The sequence below is a fragment of the Rhinoderma darwinii genome, chromosome 1, assembly GCF_050947455.1.
Source record: "Rhinoderma darwinii isolate aRhiDar2 chromosome 1, aRhiDar2.hap1, whole genome shotgun sequence".
NCBI lineage: Eukaryota > Metazoa > Chordata > Amphibia > Anura > Rhinodermatidae > Rhinoderma > Rhinoderma darwinii.
Genome location: NC_134687.1, coordinates 351,699,259 through 351,717,613, shown reverse-complemented (window position 1 = coordinate 351,717,613; position 18,355 = coordinate 351,699,259). Strand labels below are relative to the sequence as shown.

General features: G+C 39.2%; 1 protein-coding gene across 10 annotated transcripts in view; it reads left to right on the top strand.

Annotated features, from left to right (window-relative positions):
* The window catches only part of LINGO2 (leucine rich repeat and Ig domain containing 2), a 1,254,957-nt gene that overhangs the window by 871,854 nt on the left and 364,748 nt on the right, over positions 1 to 18,355 (top strand). For 3 of the 10 annotated variants that reach the window (XR_012847677.1, XM_075826569.1, XM_075826577.1), the window contains one exon: positions 14,098 to 14,160. The exons of the other annotated variants lie outside the window; for them this stretch is intronic. The gene's annotated coding sequence lies outside the window, so the exon portion shown is untranslated. The remainder of the gene's footprint in view (positions 1 to 14,097; positions 14,161 to 18,355) is intronic. 10 annotated transcript variants of the gene reach the window in all.

Here is an 18,355-nt window from a genome sequence, read left to right as displayed (position 1 = left end):
CGCCTAGGGTTGTCTCAACAATCAATCCTAGGCACTGGAGTTTCTTTGGCTTCTGGGGGCACAAACGCACAGCATGGCCTCAAAGGCCACAATACAGACAAAGTCCTGAAGTGCATCTGCGTTGTTTCTCCTGGGTAGAGAATTTGGCCCGGTCCACCTGCTTATGTGGAACAACTGATGAGGACAGTAGGGATTGCTGGAAAGTAGAAGCTAGCCTAAGAAATCCTCTCTCCCGGTGAACCTCTCAGGAACGCTCCCGGATCCTCATGTCAACCCGGGTGGCTAGTACAATGAGATCGTCCAGGGTAGGTGGAAGATCGCGAGCGGCACGCTCGTCTTTAATCCCAGAAGTCAGTCCCTTCCAGAATGTACCTACCAAGGCCTCGTTGTTCCAGGTTAGTTCTGCAGCCAGGGTACAGGACTGAATGGCTTACTCGCCCATGGAGAAGTCTCCCTGGTGTAGGGTCAGCAGGGATGCAGCAACGGAAGACACTCTCCCAAGTTCTTCAAATATAGAACGAAAAATCAGTAAAAAATACTTTCAGTTAACCCTCTGGCTGTCTGGTTTCCAGCACAGGTTTGCCTGCATTGCACCTCTAATCCAACACAGTACTGTGCTAAGACAACCTGGGTTCTAAGCAGCAAAGACCATCCCACCTTGCGGTCGGCTCTGGTGAACACCTTAAAATAGCCTTAGACTCTGTCGATCAGAGTGGTTATGGATTTTAAGTTGCAGTTTTACGTGCACCCTCTCTCCTGGCAGACTCCTGCAGCCTTTGGAAAATCGCTCAAACTTGCATCTCCATAACACAGTTTCTGACCTCACAAGTACTCTTCTGGGTGAATGGGCAGAAATTCAGACACACTCCAAAATCTTGTAGAAAGCCTTCGTACAAGAGTGGAAGCAGTTTTAGCTGCAAAAGGGGGACCAACACATATTTAGGTATATGAACTTAGAATGGGATGTCAAAAAATCTCCTGTAGGTGTTATGTGTATGTGTCCCAATACTTTTGTCCATAAAGTGTGTATGTATATCTATATATATATATCTATATATATATATATTATCCAAGGGCAAAGAAACACAGCACTCCACACATCAAGAAAATCAGGCCATGTGCTCGTCACCAGGGGATGAATCAATTCCCCTTCTTTTTAGATAAATACCAGCATAGAACGTAGTAACGGCACCAGGACTTCATCCGTCTTGAAGTCCTGGTGCCGTTACTACGTTCTATGTTGGTATTTATATATATATATATATATATGTATATACAGTCCAAAGGTAGATGAACACAGCACTCCAATGGTTTCCAGGAAATCAGGCCATGTGCTCGTTACCTGGGGTTGAATCAATTCCCCAAAAAGATAGACAAAAGCATAGAACACAGCAACGGCACCAGGACTTCAGAGTAGATGAAAGCAAAAAGTGGATTTTATTCACCTCAATAAAGCAACGTTTCGGTTCAACAGGAACCTTTCTCAAGCCATCCAGGCTTGAGAAAGGTTCTTGTTGAACCGAAACGTTGCTTTATTGAGGTGAATAAAATCCACTTTTTGCTTTCATCTACTCTGAAGTCCTGGTGCCGTTGCTGTGTTCTATGCTTTTGTATATATGTATATATATATGTGTGTGTATATATACATATATATGTGTATCTATCTATCTATCTATCTATCTATCTATCTATCTATCTATCTATCTATATATATATATATATATATATATATATATATATGTGTGTGTGTATATATACATATATATGTGTATATATACATATATATATCTTTTTTTTTTTTCCATTATATTCGGTAGGGCATTATAGAAAGGATAATAGATAGTATATTCATTGATACTCTAAAAGATGAGCCATCCAGCTTAGCTGTGATTTTCAAACCCGGTCAATCAATGGTCTTGAATATGTTCCACCTATGGCTACCATTGCTTAGCAACAGTGTCATGTGATAGCAAGGTGACCACAGTTCCTGAGCTTAGCCTACTGTATAGCAAAATTTGGCAAAATAAGCTGTAGAAACATAAAGAAACACGAGGAGGGATACAAATAATATTTAATGTTTGGTTAAAAGTCCTTTTAAGGACAATTTAACGATCTAGAGATTGATATACATAATTCACTGTGAAACTCAAATCTGGACAATTGATGATTGATAAAAGAAATAGATTTTTAATGTAAGACAATCTAATGCTCATTGGTCTATAATACAGAAGATAAAATTAATCAGACAGATTAAATTATTCCTATCAGGTTCTACCGGCTCACCCAGATATACGGGGCTCATGGATCATTCTCGTTGCCTTAAAAAGGCCAATCTTTCTGCCGACCATTATATTATGTTTATGGGCAGCCTTAGCCATATATAGTCCAGTTACAGAGTGTATAGTGTTTAGATAGATGACATGTAGTTTTATATATATATAAATATATATATATATATATATATATATATATATATATATATATAATATATATATATATATATATATATATATATATATATATATATATATATATTAATATATATAGTCTAGGCCTGTCTGTGTTTATATTGTGCCGCTGTTCTGGTGGCTTATTTCACATTAAACAACATATGCTGGTCCTGTAATTTAGCTGTAAATTATTTCCTATCCTTTTTTGATTGTCATGTAACAAAAGCTGTCATCTTCCACAAGATACCGCCATAAATATTCATGACCCCTGACTTTATTAGAACTCTTTTTGACAGATGTTTCATTTGTTGACAGAACATTATTTATACCTGTTAACAACACCTGCTTTTACATCAGTGTGATTTTGAGGCTTGTCCCATAGATGAAATGTTTTCAACATATATCCTTTCAACACCTCTTGCTCAATTTTCATTCACACCCTACGAACATGAACATCTCTCCAGGATATTCTTCCTCTACAAGGCTATTTTGGTCACTAAAAGATGTTTTAGGAAATAGTTAAATGTCACCATAAGGATGCGGTCAGACGTGGCAGATTTTATTCCAGTAATTTCTGCGACTAAAAATCAGTTCCATTCATCTGAATGTATTTTTTTGGGTTTTTCTTGCAGCAGCAGGTACATGGATTTTTGCAATTTCCATTCAGATAAATGGAACAGATTTTTAATCGCAGAAAATTTCTGTAACAAAATCTGCTGCGTGTGAACATACCCTTAGGGCGGGTTCACACATAGCGGAATTTCACTTAAATTCCGCTGCGGACACTCCGCAGCGTTAATCCGCAGCGGAGCCGTTTCTCCATTGACTTTCACTTTAATTTAGCAGTGTTCGTTTACACGATGCGTACAATTCCGCTGCGGAGCATAGGCTGCGGAGCGGAATTTGTTGTCCGCAGCATGCTCTGTCTGTTGCGGAGCAGTGGCGGACTGGTTGCGGACTCATGGCGGAATTTCTCCATTGACTTCAATGGAGAGTCAAAATTCCGCAATGAAGTCCGCAGATCTTATGTGTGCTGCGGAGCGTATTGTTTTTACTACCATGACATTTCTTCATTCTGGCTGGACCTATGTATTTCTAGGTCTACAGCCAGACTGAGGAAGTCAATGGGGCTCCCGTAATGACGGGAGCGTTGCTAGGAGACGTCTGTAAATAGTCACTGTCCAGGGTGCTGAAAGAGTTACGCGATCGGCAGTAACTGTTTCTGCACCCGGGACAGTGACTACCGATCTCAATATACATGTATCTGTAAAAAAACATATAAGTTCATACTTACCGAGAACTCCCTGCGTCTGTCTCCAGTCCGGCCTCCCAGGATGACGTTTCAGTGTAAGTGACGGCTGCAGCCAATCACAGGCCAAGCACAGGCTGCAGCGGTCACATGGACTGGAGCGTCATCCAGGGAGGTCGGGCCGGATGCCGAAAGAAGGACGCGTCACCAAGACAACGGGCGGTAAGTATGAATTTCTTTGACTTTCACTAGGGAAAGTGCTGTCCCTTCTCTCTATCCTGCACTGAATAGGGAGAAGAGAAGCACTTTTCCTGCAGTCCGCAGCGGCCAGTCCGCATCAATTTTCTGCACATTTTGTGCAGATCCGCTGCAGAATCTGCAACGCAGATTCTGTGCGGCATTGATGCGGACAGTTGCGGAGGAATTCCGCCATGTGTGGTCATGCCCTAAGTGTCACCACTTCAGCCTCTTTCTGTGGAAGGGTAATTTAGCTTGGCTGTTTAGCTACCGGTAATTGAAACATATAAAAAATGTTGTAATTTTTTTTTTTATCCACATGGGGGTTTCGTTTTTAAAGGGATGTTAGGTGATTGGACAGTCATGTGACATCACATACTATACATTGTTGAGTGGAGTACCAGTGAATGTGAATAGGTAATAGCCCTCAAAGAAGATCCATTCTTTATACTCCTTTAGAAACAGGCAAAGCAGTTAAAATCTTTTAGGGTATGTTCACATGCAGTGTTTTCAAGCGTATTTTGGGGCGTTTATGCCTCGAATAACGCCTGAAAAAACGGAAGCTGAACGCCTACAAACATTTGCCCTTTGAAATCAATGGGAAAAATAGCATTTAGTTCATACATGGCGTCTTCTTACGCTGCTGTTTTAAAACACGGCGCGTAAAAAGATGCTCCGTAAAAAGAAGTAGCATGTCACTTCTTGAGGCGTTTTTTGGAGCTGATTTTCCATTGAACACTATGAAAAACGCCTTGGGACGTAATTGGATGCCTAAAAAACGCCTCAAAAGAAGCCTGAAAAGAAGCTTCAAAGGAAGCTCCAAATTAAAAGAAGCTTCATTTTCAGCTTCAAAAACGGCTGAAAATCAGAGGCTGTTTTCTCTGAAAATAGCTCCGTATTTTCAGACGTTTTTTGTTAAGCGTGTGAACATACCCTTAGGGTATGTTCACACGTGCACGTCCGTTACGACTGAAATTACGGAGCTGTTTTCAGGTGAAAACAGCTCCTGAATTTCAGACGTAATGGCATGTGCAGGCGTTTTTTTCGCAGCGTCCATTACGGACGTAATTGGAGCTGTTTTTCTATGGAGTCAATGAAAACGGCTCCAATTACGTCCCAAGAAGTGACATGCACTTCTTTGACGCGGGCGTCTTTTTTATGCGCCGTCTTTTGACAGTGGCGTGTAAAAAAAATGACCGTCTGCACAGTACATCGTAAAACCCATTCAAATGAATGGGCAGATGTTTGCCGACACTTTCAAGCAGTATTTTCGGCCGTAATTCCAGGCGTAAAACGCCTGAATTACGTCCGTAAATAGTGCGTGTGAACATACCCTAACTCCTAAGTAAAGTATTCTGGCCAAAGAAGGAGACATCATTTCGTTGAATCCCCCATGAGATTATATTATAATATAAATGGTGACATTACAAGTCTCTTTACGTTCGTAACTCTAAATAGCCTCCCAAAGTGCCAGTGAGGGGATCGGGAAATAAATGCTGACAAATGCCCCTTTTTCTGAGAACCCTCTCAGCAAACAAAGGGCTACATGACACACTTTTCTGCAGTTCTACTTGTAAGGAATGTGAGCAGGCTTTTCCTCAAGTTGCAATTCATTTGCAGCACCATATGTTACAGTCAATTCTGTTGATTATAATACTGCATCCAAAAAAGCAGATATGGGAAGGCCTGTAAAACATACGTACTTACATTTTGTGACTCCATCACTTGAGCTGAAGTGTTTTGCCCGAGGTTATGAGAAGAGCTGACAGTGCTTCAGTGAAAGTTCCGCTGCTTCAGTTGTCACACATTTCCTATGCTCTTCCAGAGCAGCTGCACAATTTTCTAATGTATCATTTTATCTTAAAATGGCAATTTCCTTGTTCAATTAGTACTTGTTAACCTCTGATGTTTTTTTAAGTAATCCACAGATCTCTCACATTTATGTTGATTCATCTGTACCAATATTTATACATTACAACATCTCTTATGTTAATTTTAATGTGTTCTTTACTTCGAGCAAAAAGCTTTGATTTGTGATATGTGTGAACATGCTCATAATTAACATCAGCAGACGGATGTTTTGTGAGTCCTATGCTTTAAAAAGGGCAGTTATGACTAAAAGCTATTAATGGAGTTATGACAGATTTCATACTGTGAAAAAATCTGAGTCTAGAAAATAGAATATAAGTGAAGTCATATAAAGTCAAAGTTGGAAGCATAATATTTACTAAAATGTCTTTTTATGCTGAAGTATTAACATTACACTTGAATTAAGAGGTCTAGCCCAAACCCTGAAAAATAGTCCCCGACTATTAGCGCTCCTCCACCAAATTTTACTGTAACCTCTATGCATTTTGGTAGGTAGCGTTCTCCTGGCATCCACCAAACCCACATTCATCCATTAGACTTGCAGATAGTGACTTGCATGTTTACACTGCTCCATAGTCCAGTAGTGGCAAGCTTTATACCACTCCAGCCAATGCTTGGCATTGTGTATAGTGATCTTAGGCTTGTGTGCAATGGCTTGATCATGGAAACATATTTCATGAAGCTCCTGTCACACAGTTGTGCTGATGTCAATTATGGAGGGTAATAAATGTTTATGTTCCACGCGCTTCAGCACTCTGCAGCTTTGCTCTGTGAGTTTGTGTGGTCTACTGCTTTATGGCTGAGCTGTTGTTACTCCTAGACACTTTCACTTCACAATAATAGCACTTACAATAGGGTCTAGCAGATCCAGAATTTCACAAACTAGCTTGTGGCAAGGGTGGCATCCTATTGTGCCACATTTAAAGTCACTGAGCTCTTCAGTATGACCCATACTATTATGAATGTTTGTCTATGGAGGTTACATGGCTGTGTGCTTAATTTTTTTCCACCTGTTTGCAATGGGTGTGGCTGAAACTCAATTATTAGGAGTGGTGTCCACATACTTTTGACCATATAGTGTATAATGGAGAGTCCCATGAAGCAGTCCCTGATGTAAAGAAACTCTGTAAGGGTCTGTTCACATCTGCGTCAGGAGCTCCGTTAGGTGCAGTGGTGGGATTCAAATTTTTAAGAAAAGGTTCTCTGTTTTGCCGACAAAGACATACGTGACCTGGGGGAGGGGTCACGATGTTTAGCAGTGCATCACCCAATGGAAAATTATTTTAATAATCAAATAAAACAATTGCAATATTCCAAATACACTCTATATTAAAGTGGACTCAAAATAAATAAACTCCATGCCCAGAATGTTTAACGGAATTGCCATACAATGTATATAATTACATAAGCATACGTACCTACCTACCCAAACTCATTATATTAAACTCACCCATTACATATAGACCCATATGTGCACATTCAATATCCTAAGCATGCTCAGCCCATTTAGTTGGGCTGTGCACCGTGAGAAACGTGGAGGACAGTAAGCAGGGACAAATTTCTCGGCTAATGCACAGATACAGTGGCAGCACCAAGCTCAGTACATATATAAAGCGCCAAAACTAAGCAAGTACATAAAAACAGTACTAGAACAAAGCTCATTACATATATACAACACCAGAACAAAGCTCAGTACATAAATACAGCACCAGAACTAAGCTCAGTACATAAATACAGCACAAGAACTAAGCTCAATACATCTATACAGCACCAGAACCAAGTATAGTACATAAAGTTAGGTCCAGAATTATTTGGACACTGACACAATATTCATGATTTGGGCTCTGAATGTCACCAAATTGGATTTGAAATGAAACAACTGAGATGCAATTGAAGTGTAGACTTTCAGGTATAATTCGAGGGGTTAAACAAAAATATCATGTGAAACGTTTAGGAATTTCAACCATTTTTCTACACATCCTCCTCATTTCAGGGGCTCAAAAGTAATTGGACAAATCAACATTACCATAAATAAAATGTCTTTTTTTAATATTTTGTAGAGAATCCTTTGTAGGCAATACCTGCCTGAAGTCTGGAACCCATGGACATCACCAAACGCTGGGTTTCCTCCTTTGTGATTCTTTGCTAGGCATTTACCGCAGCTGTCTTCAGTTGTTGCTTGTTTGTGGGTCTTTCTGCCTTAAGTTTTGTCTTAAGCATGTGAAATGCATGCTCGATCGGGTTGAGATCTGGTGATTGACTTGGCCATTGCAGAATATTCCACTTCTTAGCCTTAAAAAACTCCTGGGTTGCTTTTGCAGTATGTTTTGGGTCATTGTCCATCTGTATTGTGAAGCAACGCCCAATCAACCTTGCTGCATTTGGTTGAATCTGAGCAGAAAGTATATCCCTGAACACTTCAGAATTCATCCTGCTGCTTCTGTCTTCAGTCACATCATCAAAAAACACTAATGACTCAGTGCCTTTGGCAGCCATGCATGCCCATGCCATCACACTGCCCCCACCATGTTTTACAGAGGATGTGGTGTGCTTTGGATCATGAGCCGTTCCAAGCCTTCTCCATACTTTCTTCCTCCCATCATTCTGGTACAGGTTGATCTTAGTTTCATTTGTCCAAAGAATTCTGTTCCAGAACTGGGCTGGCTTCTTTAGATGTTGTTTGGCAAAGTCTAATCTGGCCTTTCTATGTTCGAGGCTGATTAATGGTTTGCACCTTGTGGTGAACCTTCTGTATTTGCTCTCATGAAGTCTTCTCCTTATGGTAGACTTAGATACTGATACACCTACATCCAGGAGAGTGTTCTTTACTTGGGTAGATGTTGTGAAAGGGGTTTTCTTCACCATGGAAAGGATTCTGCGATCATTCACTAATGTTGTCTTCCGTGGACGTCCAGGCCTTTTGGAATTCACTAAATCACCAGTGCGCTCTTTTTTTTTTTACAAGAATGTACCAAACTGTTGATTTGGTAACTCCTAACATTTGTCCTATCTCTCTGATGGATTTCTTCATTTTTTTCAGACTAACGATGGTCTGTTTCACTTGCATTGAGACCTCCTTTGACCTCATGTTGTGGGTTCACAGCAACAGCTTCCAAATGCAAATGCCACACCTGGAATCAACTCCAGACCTTTTACCTGCTTAATTGACGATGAATTAATTAGGGAATAGCCCATGCAGCCCATTAAATATCTTTTAAGATAATTGTCCAATTACCTTTGGTCCCTTGAAAAAGAGGCAGCTACATATTAAAGAGCTGTAATTCCTAAACCCTTCTTGAAATTAGAATGTGAATACCCTCAAATTAAATCTGAGAGTCTGCACTTTAATCTCATATTGATTATATAACTGTATATTCAATATGTTTTGGTAAACAGCTAAAATGCCAAAACTTGTGTCACTGTCCAAATAATTCTGGACCTAACTGCATATACAGCACCAGAACAAAGCTCAGGACATATATACAGTACCAGAACAAACTCAGTACATATAAACAGCACCATAACCAATCTCAGTACATAAATACAGCACCAGAACAAAGCTCAGTGCATAAATACAACATCAGAACCAAGCTCAGTACATATATACAGCACCAGAACCAAGCTCAGTACATAAATACAGCACCAGAACAAAGCTCGGTACATAAATACAGTCCCAGAACAAAGCTCAGTACATAAATACAGCACCAGAACCAAGCTCAGTACATAAATACAGCACCAGAACAAAGATCAGTACATAAATACAGTCCCAGAACAAAGCTCAGTACATAAATACAGTACGAGAACCAAGCTCAGTACATATATACAGCACCAGAAAAAAGCTCAGTACATATATACAGTACCAGAACAAACTCAGTAAATATAAACAGCACCAGAACTAATCTCAGTACATAAAGACAACAACAGAACAAAGCTCAGTGCATAAATACAGCACCAGAACAAAGCTCAATACAAAAATACAACACCAGAACCAAACTCAGTACATAAATACAGCACCAGAACAAAGCTCAGTACATATATACAACACCAGAACCAAGCTCAGTACATAAATACAGCACCAGAACCAAGCTCAGTACATAAATACAACCCCAGAACAAAGCTTAGTACATAAATACTGTACCAGAACCAAGCTCAGTACATGTATACAGCGCCAGAACAAAGCTCAGTACATGTAAACAGCACCAGAACAAATATCAGTACATAAATACAGCAACAGAACAAATCTCAGTGCATAAATACAGCACCAGAACAAAGCTCAGTACAAAAATACTACAATCAGAAGCAAGCTCAGTACATAAATACAGCACCAGAACAAAGCTCAGTACATAAATATGGCACCAGAACCAAGCTCAGTACATAAATACAGCCCCAGAACAAAGCTCAGTACATAAATACAGTACCAGAACCAAGCTCAGTACATATATACAGCACCACAGCAAAGCTCAGTACATAAATACAACAGCAGAACCAAGCTCAGTACATAAATACATTACCAGAACAAAGCTCAGTACATAAATGCAGCTCCAGAACCAAGATCAGTTCATAAATACAGCACCAGCACCAAGCTCAGTACATAAATACAACTCCAGACAAAGCTCATACATTTATATTGCACCAGCACAAATGAAGATCAATACAGAGATCATTTGCAAATTCAGTTTTTATGGGCAGTTTTTCATAATGATGACTTATGCACCATAGGTCATCAGTATATTATCAGTGGGGGTCCGACACCCGGTCCCCGCACCGATTAGCATTTCCGGCTGCCTCCGTCACAGTAAGTTATGTCATGGTCAGTGCCGGAAGCAGTAGGCGCCGACCACTGTATTGCGGCCATACTGCAACACCCTTAGCTGTGCTCCTCTTCATGTGAATAGGAGCAGAGCTTCAGTACTGCAGCACGGTCGCTATACAGTGGTCAGTATAAAAAAAACGCTCCATGCCCAGACAAGCCCTTTAACCTCTGCCATATATTTGTACGGCATAAAACTAAAATGCCAAAAGCAATAGCCGGCAGGCTGTGCTCTTATTACTCGTAAAACGATGGACACCATGCAGAAACCCGACAGAACCCATTAAAGTCATTAGGTTCCGTTTGGCACCAATAGTGTCTATTATTATGCAACTGAACTGGCGCTACCGGTATTCACATTGTTCAATCCTCTGATGGAGCACAGCAATGGAAAAACTGATGCAGATGTAAACAGGTCCTTACTCTTGTCACACAATGGTTGGCAGGTAAAAAAAGGGCATGTGCCATGCATTAGATACAATGTGCAAAAAAGGATCTGTGCTGAGTGCCCTGATATCATACAGAGGGAAAAGGGATTAATATTAGAAAACACTGTGAATGTAGATTACTTAACTTACTGTAGGGTGGTGTTACACAAGAAGTTTTATTGTGAGTGGTATATGCAGTAGTATCTTCTGAAGAAAACAAAATTATTTGCTAGACCTAGATGTCAAAGTGAAAGAATATTTTTCAATAAAAGCCTTTTTGCTACAATATAAAACCAATTAAAGGGAAATTATTACATGGAGTTACTTTGTATGCTACCAAGTTTTTTTGAAGGTTAGCTATGCTAACTCCTGGTCATTCTCATGCTTCAGTCAGTTGTGGGAACTATGAGAATGACCCAAGGTAACATTTATCAGGTAATAGGGACATCAGTTATAAGAAATGATCATAACAGAACTGGTGCAAACTAATGCACTGCAAACTCATTAGGATAGAAATTATCAATTAACAAAAAATATTCTGCTTTGCTTGCTCACCTTTCTCAGTAAATGGGCCACATATCCCACATTTTAACAAAGATCAAGTTACAGACAGCTAAAGATACAGGCAGCTGTAGAATCCACTTTTATACAACATTACCCGGGAATGGCAGTCACTTAATCTGACTACTTCAGTCACAAAATCACTAATGTTGGTTGAAAAGATTGCTACATCAGAGGGTGTATTTATATACATATTTATTTATAGGCAATACCCTTTGATTTGTACTTTATTCATATTTCACCAGTGAAATTGATGTTGTTTTGGTTTTGATATACATATTTTAATTGTTTATCTTTAGTTTGGTTTTTATTTTACATTTATTGTGTAACCTCCTTGTCCTAATTTGTATTCAGTTTTGTATAAAGTAGCTAAACCTCTAAAAAAAGAAGCCTATAGCAATTATTTAACATAAGCATATTCAAACCTCTAGAATAGGATTCCTATAAATATTTTTTCCTGCACTTTAATCACAGGAGACTTCCTACCCCATAGGAATTAATGGTGGTCAAGTCAGAGTCATCTTGAAGGAAATGAGGAGTGACAATCAGATTCCATGAGCTCTCAGGCATGAATGTGACCATATCCTCCCATCAGACCCACATATAATTGTTCATTAATTTTAACTGAGCTATGATAAATTAGATGCCTGTCTATACACAGTAGGTTCATTTCTGTAGCTAAAGCTCTGTTGCTCGAAGAAGTTTCAAGGAGGAAGCCCGAATAAATGAACACAGTAAATTGGTTTATAGAATCTGTCACTTTAATCTAGAAGTTAATTAAAAAGGCCTCATTGACACAATTGTATGGTTAAAAGATTGTTATGAATATGTACACAGAAAATGGACATATTTATCTGTATTTACCATTTTATAACTTTGTATTGTTTACTTATTGGTTTTAAACTATATTATGTCATTGTTTTTTCTGCCCTATTTTTTTCAAAATTGTTGCGCACAGGCCCCCTTTAGACCTTATTCACACCGGTGTGTCCGATTTTTGTCCGCAAAAAATTTATAATTTCTCATGCATACAAATGTCCGTGTTACATCTGAGTGGTATTTGTGTGTCATCTGCTTTTCTTGTCCGTGTTTCTGCTCCGTAAGCACTTCCGGGTTTCACTCTTTTTTTTCTGCATTTCTTTAGCAATTAATCTGTGAAAAACAGACAGCATGCAGATGTCCTCCATGTGCTAAGTTTTCTTAAGCACATTTACAGTTTACTGGTCTGCAAAAACGAACTTAAATAGGAGTCCTATGCTATAAATTTTTCGCAACTGCCACACGCTCTATATAAACAAACAAAAAAATATGTGTGAATAGCTGCATTGAATTGCATGGGTCAGTGTGGTCTATTGTTAAAATGGATAGCACACTGAACAAGGCCTTAGGCTCTGTTCACATCAAGTTAGAGCAATACAGCAGGTGTTTTTCCGATGTAAGGCTCCGCTGTAAGGCTCCGACGTATGTCACTGTATAGCCAAACAGTGTTATACTTCACCCATTGACTACAATGTTGAAGAAACCAAAGCATTTTACATTCCATTTTGACCTACACTTTGAGGTAACATTGCTTAGCAAGGAGCCCCATTTGCTTGCTACCGTTGCAGAAATGTTTAGTTAGATTTTTGAAGTTTACTCTGTCATTAACACCTTGAGATATTGTAGCCTGCTCCTGGTGTATCTCATAAGTATGAGAGTAAGGGCACGTTCAGATGTGGCAGAATTTTTCCGCTTCAAATGTTGATGCAGACTTGGGGCAATTACGCAACGAATCTGCACCAACAATTGCATATTTGACAGGTAATTCAGACGTTGCAGAAAACACAGCGGACTTGCCACAGATTTCTGTTTTTGCATTGCAAAGGCTGAAATACCCTGTGAAATTCCACTTCTTCTCCGCAACAGTCAGTGCATGTTGCGGAGGGAATATTCCACACCGCAGCCTATGGTCCGCAGCGGAGTTTTCCGCATCGTCTGAACTAACTTGCCTAAAAATGTATTGAAACAAATGTAAAAAACGGCCGCTGGAGAATTCCACTGCGGACTGTCCACAGCGGAATTCCACAGCAATTCCGCCACGTCTGAACCTGCCCTAATGAGGTAACTAGCCATTTATGAGGACAGACGCAACCAAGACATTTTTGGGCCTATCCCAAGAATCTCTATACCTTAGAAAATACCAACAGAAATGCACTGAATTGTGCAGGATGTCCATCCAGACGTTTCACAAGCTGTCTGACCTTACTCTACAACACACACGAATCGGGTGAAATATATGACCCGAGAAGCAGCTGTTTATAAATTTTTAGACTATAGTTCCAGCACTCCATGCACTAAAATTATTTTAAGACATTTCATTCAAAGAAACAGCATGACAAAGAACACATTTTTACGTGATTTCTGTTTTTTTTTCAGTTTTACAATAAATAATCTTCATTTTAGCCTACTGAGTGCTGGTATTATCATACTAAAGTTGTGGACTTTTATCTACAGGTCAGAAAAGTGCTCCTTGCACCAAAGTAAACCCGGCATAATTCTTCTCTGCATGGATAGTAGGTAAGTTAATCTGTGCTTTCATTACTATTCAGAAGTTTGGTATCTTGTGTTAATGAAATCAGTATTACATATAACTTTCAAAATATATGTACATGCCATGGTCCATTTTATCTGAATATATCAGTGCAAAGAAATAAAAACATTCATATACAATGTTGTTCATTTTATTTTACTAAGCAATTTGGATTAAGTCTGTAGGATATATTTTATGTATTCACTTGTTTTTGTTAGTAAGTTGTTGCTTTTTTTTGAGGTAATGGTGGAATTTTGAAGGAACATTGGAGGAGGTATTTTTCTTGCTTTATCTATTTATTGGTTTTAGAATGAGTTACAGTGCTGTGAAAAAGAATTGGCCCCTCAATCAATTTTTTCTATTTTTGCTAATTTGTCACATTAAAGGGTAACTAAACTTTCAACAAACTTCTGACATGTCATAGTGACATGTCAGAGGTTTTCATCAATCAGGATCTGAGCACTCAGACCCCCACCAAAAGCTAAAACGAAGCGGCAGAACTGCTCGGATGAGCTCTGAGCCGCTTAGTTTCTGATCGTTTGATGTAACGCTGGACGGACTCAATGGAAAGTCTATGGGCCTGTACACCGTTACACCGGCTTTCCAAAAAAAGCCGTTCAGAATCTAAGTGGCTCGGCGCTCACTCGAGCACTTCTGTCGCTTCACTTTAGCGATTGGTGGGGGTCTCAGTGCTCAGACCCCCACTGATCAAAACTTCTGACATGTCACTATGACGTCAGAAGTTTGTTGAAAGTTTAGTTACGCTTTAAATGTTTAAGATCACCCAATTAAATTTAATCTAACATAAAGAATAACATGAATAAACACAAAATGCTACTTTTACTACAGTCAAACATTTGCGATAACTTGCAATGAGTGTTTTACATCGCTGTGAAGGAATTTTGCCACACTCTGCTTTGCAGAATTGTTTTAATTTGGCTACATTGGAGAAGCATGAACTGCCTGTCTAAGGTCTTTCCACACCATCTGTCAGGACTTTGACTCGGTCACTCCAAAACCTTTATGTTTCTTTTGAGACATTCAGAGGTGGACTTGCTTGTGTGTTTTCTATAATTGTCCTGCCACATAACCCAACTGTACTTGAGCTTCAGGTCACAAACTGACAGGCGGACATTCGTCTTCAGGATTTTCTGTTAGAGAGCAGAATTCATGGTACCATCAAACATAACAAGTCGTCCAGGTCCTGCAGTAGTAAAGCAGCCAGATCATCACACTACCACGACCATGTTTAACTGTTGGTATGATGTTCTTATGGTGGAATTGCTTTATGCCAGATGTAATAAGACCAATGTCTTCCAAATATTCCACCTACAGTATGACTAATCAGTCCACAGAATATTATCTAGATATTTTTGGGCAAATGTGAGACGAGCCTTTGTGTTTTTTTGGTCAGCAGTGGTTTGCGTCCTACAATCCTACAATTCTCTTGTGGATGACAGTTTTGCCCAGTGTCTTTCTTATTGAGGAATCATATACATTGCCCTTAAATGAGGCAGGTGAGGCCTGCAGTTCTTTAGATGTTCATCTAGGTTCTTTTGTGAACTCCTGGATGTGTCATAGATGCACTCTTGGCGAGCCAGCCACTCCTAGGAAGGTTCATTACTATTCCAAGTTTTCCCCATTTGTGAATAATGTCTTTCACCGTGGTTCACTGGAGTGCCAAAGCCTTAGCAATAGCTTTGTAACCCTTTGCAGACTTATAAATGTCATTGATTTTGTTTGGCATCTATATTCAAATCTCTTTAGAAGGTGGCATCATGTGCTGCTTTTTGAGACCTTCTAGTCTGCCTCACATTGCAGGACAAGTTCTATTAAAGTAATGTTTAGATTCAACAGGTCTGGCAGTAATAATGCCTGGTTGAGGCTAGTGAAACAGAACCCAATTGTCATTTCAATTTGATTAACTGGTTGATTTAGTAGCTAAGGGGGCAATTACTTTTTCACATAGGGGCAGGTAGGACTGAACAGCATTTTTCCTTCAATAAATGAAATTATCATTAAAAAAACCTGCATTTTGTGTTTACTTGGGTTATCTTTGTCTAGTATTAAAAGTAATTTAATGATCTGAGACATTCAAGTGTGACAAATGTGCAAAATATAGAAAAAATGGGAAGTAGACAATTACACACACAGTTGCTGATCCTAGAGTGATACGGCATGTTTTTTCCCAGTTGTCTATTTATCTACTGTCAGTATGTGCATCTCTAATACCTGAGTTTTGGAAATCTCTTTTGATGCCATCACTGGTCCCGGTTGCTCCCCCTAATGGTGCGGAAGCATATATTTAGAGTCTGAGTTACAAAGGTAGAATGAAATAAAGATAACATTATGTCAAGATATTAAAGAAAATATATTGTTCTTAAAATTCGTTTTAGCACAATAGTGCTGTAGTAGTAAAGGTTTCTAATAAGACAGGGTATTGATTATTGGCATTGTAGTAAAATAAAGTTTGGTTTAATAGAATGTATTTACATAACTAATCAGCATATTATATATGTAAAATTACCATTAGTATAGTGGATTGCCTTTTCCTAGTATTCCAGCTAGGAAGAGATCCATGAGATCCATGTTTCTGTCTACTTCTACAAACTACTGCACCAAGATCTCAAGGGTTTCAAAACTCAGGATGATATTCTACTTGGTGAATCAGCTCAACAGTCAGTCACATTCTTTTTTTGCTTGGCATGTCTGTTAGGTGAAAATAAATAACTGGCGATGGGCAATTTTATATTCCTACATGGCTCTGTAATTACAAATACAGAGATGAACATGGTTTATATTGGGATGTAAATACAGATCTATTGAATTCAATGGCTGTAGAAGATAAATTGAGACATATCAGTCTTCCCTTTAGGTCAAGATCATACACAGTTTTGATTCAGTTTTAGGCTCAGTCTTTTAAGCCAAAATCAGATGTGGATTCAAAAGAAAGGAAAGGTATAATGAAAAGACTGCATCTCATTTCTTTTCTGTCCACTCCTGTGTTGGGCTCAAAAAACCGAGTCAAAAACTACCACAAAAACTGAATCAAACCTCTGTGTGTGATCCTGGCCTAATATTTTTCCTTCTTTTTGTTTCCACTCGTGACTTTGGCTTAAAGAGGATCTGTCTATCGCTAATTAATTCCCTATCTAACTAATATAATATGTGCTATGATGCTGATAACTACAGTGTGATTTGTTTTAAAAAAAACAAAACATTTATTATTCGCAAAGTTATGTGTATTTTTCTAAATATGCTAATTTGACTATATTTGCCAAATGTGAGGTAACTCTTTCTTTCCATTCTCGGCGGTGTAATGTTTTCTGTATGACGCTGTCCAATCGTCATACAGTTTCTCCCCCTTCCCTGCCCAGTAACACAGCGTGATCATATAGTATACAGCTTCCATTACCGACTGTGTTTTCAACTGGTGATATATCCGGTTGTTTCACAGGTAGAACTGTGATTGGAATCTCATCTTTCATATCCCACAAGATCCACTGTTCTAGGTGGTCCACAGCCCGAGATATGGATGTTTGAAGTGATCCCACTTCCCTCCAGCCTCAATCTCTCACACTGTATGAAGCAGTTTAATGCTGATAGCATTATCAGTGTGACAGCACCTATTAGATTAGCTAGGAGATGGGGCATTACTAAACTAGTGACAGATCCTGCTACAAAAACTGTCACAGAAACTGCCACAAAAACGGCATTTGTGATTCTTACCTTAGGCCAGGATCACATACACGGTTTTGATGCAGTTTTTTACTGAAGTTGTAGATCTGTAGACTTGCAGATTAGTTTACATGGGCTAATTATCGGCAAACGAGCGTTCACAGAACGCTAGTTCTCAATCATTGCCCTTTGTAAACAGGGCAATAATCAGCAAATGAACGAGCAAGCGCTCATTCATTGGCTGATCGTATAGTTTGTGCAGGCAAAAATATTATCGTTGTCGGCAGCACAGCTCGAGATGTGTTGCCGTTATGATAGAAATGTATGGGTACGAGTGATTGTAGTAACGAGCGCTCGTCCCGTATATATAGCTCATTGTGAAAGGAGCAAACGAGCGCCGATCAAAGAGCTGTCTCGTTGATTGTTGCTCGTTTACATGGCCCATGTCAGGCCATGTAAGAGTACCCTTAGATTTTTAAAAACTCTAAGTGTAAAATCAAAGAA